At 45.1% G+C, this 6201-nt stretch overlaps 1 protein-coding gene across 1 annotated transcript in view; it reads left to right on the forward strand.

Moving 5' to 3' along the window:
- Window positions 1-1280: 1280 nt before the first annotated feature.
- zgc:165507 (uncharacterized protein LOC561188 homolog) overlaps window positions 1281-6201 on the forward strand; it is a 20874-nt gene continuing 15953 nt past the window's right edge. The window contains exon 1 of the mRNA XM_017437417.3: window positions 1281-1626. The gene's annotated coding sequence lies outside the window, so the exon portion shown is untranslated. The remainder of the gene's footprint in view (window positions 1627-6201) is intronic.

The following is a 6201-nucleotide window of genomic DNA, read 5'->3' on the forward strand; positions in this document are numbered from 1 at the left end:
CTTCTCATCCGAGGAGCAGAGAGGGTGGAGTCTGGATTCACCTGCAAATTAAAGTTAGTCTCCTAACAATAGAGGGTCATTAGGGTCTCTGTTGGCCTGACTCACTGATGGGTCACATGAATGAAGATCCTGATTGGAGTGTCCTCAGGATGGACCAGCCTCTGTGTCCTCAGGATGGACCAGCCTCCCTGTCCTCAGCATGGACCAGCCTCCCTGTCCTCAGGATGGACCAGCCTCCCTGTCCTCAGCATGGACCAGCTTCCGTGTCCTCAGGATGGACCAGCCTCCCTGTCCTCAGGATGGACCAGCCTCCGTCTCTCCGTCCATGTTTTTTCCGTCCGTTGTCCTCCTGGTTGCGTTCAGCGGTGCGTTTTGTGCGTTTTGTAGATTTCCTCGCTGACGAAAGCCCAGCTGGGACATCCACGTGTTCGGAGAGCACGCGTCTCCGTTCTTCTTCGTGGGGACGTGTTCAGCCCGACGCCGCAGACCTCAGCTTCCTGTTGACGCTGAGGTCTACAGGAAACGACCCGTTTTCGAGCTCAGAAAGCTCCTCGGATGAGAAACTGAACGTCTTCTGCTTACAGAGCAGAAGTCCAGTTGTTCCTGTTTGTTGTTTTGGGAACTTTAACAAATTGGCTTCTTTTAGTGAATATATACATAAACTGAACTGAAGAGAGAAAAATGTGTGGTGCAGACAGACAGATAAAGACACTGTACGCAGTAAACTTAGTCTTATAAACAACAACAACAAACAAAAAGCCTAGAGATTTAAACTAAGATCATCTGAGTCACAGTCAGAGTCATGTGATACGATGGCATCTCGAGCGATCTCTTAGCACTCTGAGTATGTGTTAAAGATAAGTCTCAGCTACTACCACACTAAATTTTAGATCATTATTTGCAAAATTGGCTGAGTTATAGTTATTTTTGTGTTTTTTATTGTTGATTAGCTGCAACGGCCATCTTGAATTGGATTGATTCCAAAAGTAAATCAGCTGTAGATGTACATCCAATGATTACTTCCTGAAAGTTTCACTCAAATCCGCCCAGTGGTTCACAAGATATTTTGCTAACAGACAGATAAAGTTGAGAAGCTGCATCATCAGGGGGACAAATGAGTTTCGGAGTCTGTGATTGGCGTACATTAACTCAGGTAATCCACCTCACCCTGCAACATTTCTGATCCACATCATGCCTCACAGTTCTGAGACGGGAGAAACCAACCTGAGCGGATCTGAAGCAAAGAAAGAAAGAAAGAAGCAAGAAAAAGTACAGGTTGGTGTTGAGACTGAGCAGCAGACCCAAAACAAACGGTGCATGGTTTTCCTCTGGACTGTTATTCCTGCAGTGCCCAGCAGCAGGGGGCAGGAATGATAAAAACAGGGAGTTTTTTAATGCTTGACTCGGTTTGTGTGGCTCTGAAGCGGTGCGCGCCGCGTCCTGCCGCGCCCTGCCGCGTCGCCCTGTCAGCGCGCCGGCGCGCCGCGTCTTTGCGCCTCAGCTTCAGGAAATTCAAACACGCTGCCATCCACTCCGCGGACACACGCATCTCCCCGCTCCAAGGTCACCGAGCCCCCGCGGGACCCACACGGACCTCCGGGATCCCCTCAAAGGCAACCTTTACAGGTGAGGCACGAGCCGCCGCTGCCGCTGATCCGCGACTTTCTCCGAGGTGGCGTTTTTGAACGATTTGGGGAGGCGCAGGTGCGCGCGCGTGGCGCGGTGACTAAGAGCTGCGGAGTCTGAGGAGCGGAGCTTTAAGTCCGACCGGGTGTCCTTGTTGAGGATGACTGAGGACATTTTATGATGCGTTCAGGAGCGTTCGGGGAGAGGGGGAAATTTCATTTCTGGCTCAGTGAGAGGAAACCGGGACCGCGCGTGCACGTTCCGCAGCTCCTCCGAGCTCGTGCAGGCCGCGGGAATTAAAACCGGCTTCACCCGGTCCCTGCTGTGACATCAGCAGCATCACATAAAGCTGCAGGCCTGAGGACTCTGTCTGCTTCAGCTCGGCTTTCTGACATTTAAAGAGAATTACTGCGAGAAGCCTGAGCTGCTGAAGGAGCTGAAAGAAGCTGAACATCAGCTGAAGGGAGCAAAAGAGTAGTGAGAAGCTGAAAATGGCAGAAAGATGGCTAAAAGTGGGAAAAGTTTATCTACAAGGTAAAAGCAGCAAAAATATTTGGTAAAATTCAAAAGTCTAGCTAGATAGAGGCTAAATGTAGCAAAAATGTTATCTAGAAGCTAAAAGTAGCAAAATGCTAGATAAAGTAGCAAAAGGCTAGGTAAATTTAGCAAAAGGCTAGTTAGAAATTAAAAGTGGCAAAAAGTTATCTTTCAGTTAGAAGTTGCTGAATGGTAGCTAAAAACCCCAAAGTAGAACAATGCTACCTGAAAGCTAAAAAGAATGAAAGTAGCACAAGGCTAGCTAAAAGAAGCAAAATGTTATCTAGAAGCTAATGCTAGCTAAAGTAGAAAAAGGCTAGGTAAATTTAGCAAAAGTCTAGTTAGAGGCTAGAGAAAGTGGTGAACTTATCTAAAAGTTAAAAGTGGCTGAATGGTAGCAAAAAGTAATAAAAGTAGCAAGAGGCTAGCTAAAAGCATCAGTAAGTTATCTAGAAGCTAAAAGTAGGAAAAGACTAGTTAGATGTTGAAAAACAAAAACCCAGAAAGCTAGCTAAAAGTAACGTAAAGTTATGTAGAACATAAATGTAGCAAAAGGCTAGTTAGAAGCTGAAAGTAGCAGAATGCTAGCTAAAAGAAGCCAAAGCGTTTCTAGAAGCTAAAAGAAGCAAAAGGCTAGCTAAAAGAAGCAAAAGGTTATCTCGAAGCTAAAAGTAGCAAAAGACTAGTTAGAAGCTGAAAGTAGCAGAAAGCTAGCTAAAAGAAGCAAAAGGTTTTCTAGAAGTTTAAAGTAATATAAGCTAAAAGAAGCTAAAAGTAGAATAGCTAAAAACCCTAAAGTAGCAACATGCTAGCTAAAAGCGAAATATAACAAAGCAAATAAAAACACTTAATAAAGTAGTGAAGGGCTAGCTAAAAGCTGCAGAAAGTTATCTTGAAGCTAATTGTAAGAAAATACTAGCTAATAGCTAAATGACAAAAAAGTAGCCTGAAGCTAGCTAAAAGCAAAAAAGAAGACCAAACCAGAGCCGTGTGTTCCTATGGAGCAAATATTTTAAAATAAAGTCTAATGTTTTGAAAAAGTCTAAAAGTTGCAAAAGTCATAGCAGCCATTTCCTGAACGAGCCGAATGTTTTTATGCACCAACGGCTAAAACAGCACAAAGTCTGCTGAAAAAGCTGCAGGAAAAAATAAAACAAAACCAGGAAAACAATAAACAACTCGCTCTCGATCACCTTTTTTAAAATGAGCTTTTAAAACGAGGCAGAGCGACGCAAACGTCAACCAGGTGATGTTTAACTCAACGGCGCCCCCCGTGGTCAACAGCTGCAGCTACAATACGTTGCGTGGAGAAGCGACGAGTTCAAAGGTCAGAACCGTCGCTGGTTGTCTGCTTTATTTCATCCGCAAAATCTAAAAACAGTTGGTTTTATCTGAAGATGTCCCGGACAGTCATGGGTCCAGATGTAGCCCCTGCCAGGAACTTTAAAGTTCTCGTGTTTCTGCCTTTTGTTTATCTTTTTTTACTGTCTTCTGTGTGTTTTAATCATCTTAAACAGTCGGTCGACACGGTCTGCTTCTTCCGTTTCTCAAAAAAAGCAGTATTTTCTCACAACGGGGGCAGCGACATTACGCGTTTATTTATTGTGCTGACTCAGATGGCGGCAGCACGGCGGTTGACGCTTGTAACTCAAGATATTAAAGTTTTAGGATGTCTTCTTGGGGTAAACGTTAGGCCTCCGAGGAAAGAGTTTCCTGGAACAGAGGCTCGGACTGATTTGTGTTCAAGAGCACTGGATTGGCTCGTCTTTCTGAGGGGGTCGCAGGAGGACCGTGTCCAGGTCCGACCGCACCATGGCCGCCCGTCGTCTCCGACTCTGTTGGTGTTCATGGACAAGATCTCAAGGTGCAGTTGTAGACAGGAAGGGGGGTCCGGTTTGGGAACCTCAGGGTCTCGGCTCTGCTGTTTGCAGATGACGTGGGACATTTCGCGCCTGATGAGAGTCAAACCGTAGAGGTAGGTAGAGGAAGTCCTCCTTCCACGGAGGACTTGAAGCATCTTGGGATTCGATGGGGAGGAAGACGGACCGGAGCTTTGCGTACGCAGTCATGAGCTGAGCCAAAAGGCAAAGCTCTGGATTTACAGGTCCGTCTGCATTCCACCCCTCACCTATCGTCTCGAGACCGCATCGTGACTCGAGGATAGAACCGGACCAAGACCGAAACATCTACGATCTGAAACATTTCATCCCAGCTCACGTGAAAACAGCTCACAGCAATGCCAGTTTTGGATTTCATGGTTTTTCAGCGTATGTAGTTCCCCAGGCTGCACCGAACCTGCCACAGCTAGCTGCTACTGCTGGCTTTTTGTGCTTGAGTTCGATGTCATTGACATTGCACCATATTTGACATAAAGTGTGGAAAACACTTGTATCTTAGATCTACAGATCTTGTATCTTCTACCTGCTCCTTTTCGAACAGATAATGTAAAACTGGATGTCAATTGGGCAAGACAATTTGTTTTAATTATATATATATATGTTTTCCTTGCTTAGATTTATTTTGTCTGTTCGAAATAAAGAGAAAGAAAGAAAGAAAAGTAAGATATTATTTGGGGTTTGTGTCAGTAAACGAGCAGCTTTCAGAGGAAGAAGCTGTTTCTTAGGTTTAGGTAACTCCTGCCTCAGGGAACCTTTAAGGAGTGACTAATTGTGTTAACGAAGAACTATTAATGAAACAAAGCGAGCGGTAACCTCACACGGAGCTCTCAGGGCTCTGTCGGCCATGTTATCAGGGGTCAGGTTTACCTTCGTTTCTGTGGAAGCCATTAGAGCTGTTAAATACTTCTGCTCCATATGATCTAAGCAAACACTAAACGGTGGAAATGCTAAATGATGCGAGCAGCTGATTGTTGGCAGGTCGAACCAGAAGGACTTTCTGCTGTTCGGCTTTGACTTAACTTTCCTTTTTTTGTTTCTTAACAAACAAACAAACCAAAAAAACTGAATAAGGTGTTTATTGTAAACATTGTAGCTCAATCCATTAGCTATTAGCTATGTGTTAGCTTAGATTCATCCTTTATTTATTGGTTTATTGGTGCTCCTTTTGCCGTTAAGGGAAAACCTTTGGCTCGATGCCGTTTGTGTTTAATTACAGTTGCCTCTTGATTCAAAAACAAGATGGTTTCTTGGCCAATGGCTGCAATGACATGGCCGTCCGTTGTCCATTTTTTTCAGCGGATGCTTGCGTTACTTCTGTGCGTTGAAGGCAGATACCCAAAGTTTCTTTCTTCCTTTAGACAGAAAGCAGAAGTAGAGACAGTAGATGTTTACGCTAACAACACAACGGAGGTGTTTTGCCTTCACGCTCCCGGTTTGTGTTTCCTTAACGTTGTATTTTGTCGTGTTTCTACTTGCTACTGGCAGTCTAAAAGCCCTGCAGGCAGAGAGACATTTTATGTTTAAATCATAAACATGGAGGCGGAGCAAAGCAGGCGTGATGTTGGCAATGAAACGGTGTTCACGGCCTGGAGTACAGTTTAGCAAGCTGTGAACAGGAAAATAGGCCGACTTGCTGGTTATTGGTCAACTGCAACAAAATGTTTGCTTATTTCCTTGAAATTATGAGACGCCAGCTAGTCTCCAACAGCCACATGCTCCCTCTCATCGCAGCCACTTCCCACTCGGCTGCACACCCCCACAGCACGAGCCGAAGATCGTGGCCTGAAGACGCCAACAGAACCGCATCATCTGCAAACAGCAGACCCTCTCCTCGCCACTTCTGCGCCTCAGGATCCTGTCCATTAACTAAACAGACATGACCGGAGCTCCAAGTGTTCCTCTAGAAAAGATCCTAAATGCAGACCCTCCAGGATTTTGCGATGTTGCGATGGCAACTATTAACGCAAAATCAAGCAAACCCCGCGAAATCGCAACTTTTTGCAACTTTGTCCAAAACACCGCAACTTTCCCGCAACTTTAACCCAATATTTATTGTTTCTGAAGTGATTCGCCACCGTTTCTGCAGTCTAGTCTCTTCTTTGTGGGTTTGTGTAGCGTGGAATACAAAATAAGCCCAAAT

The sequence above is a fragment of the Kryptolebias marmoratus genome, linkage group LG18 (genome assembly GCF_001649575.2).
Source record: "Kryptolebias marmoratus isolate JLee-2015 linkage group LG18, ASM164957v2, whole genome shotgun sequence".
NCBI lineage: Eukaryota > Metazoa > Chordata > Actinopteri > Cyprinodontiformes > Rivulidae > Kryptolebias > Kryptolebias marmoratus.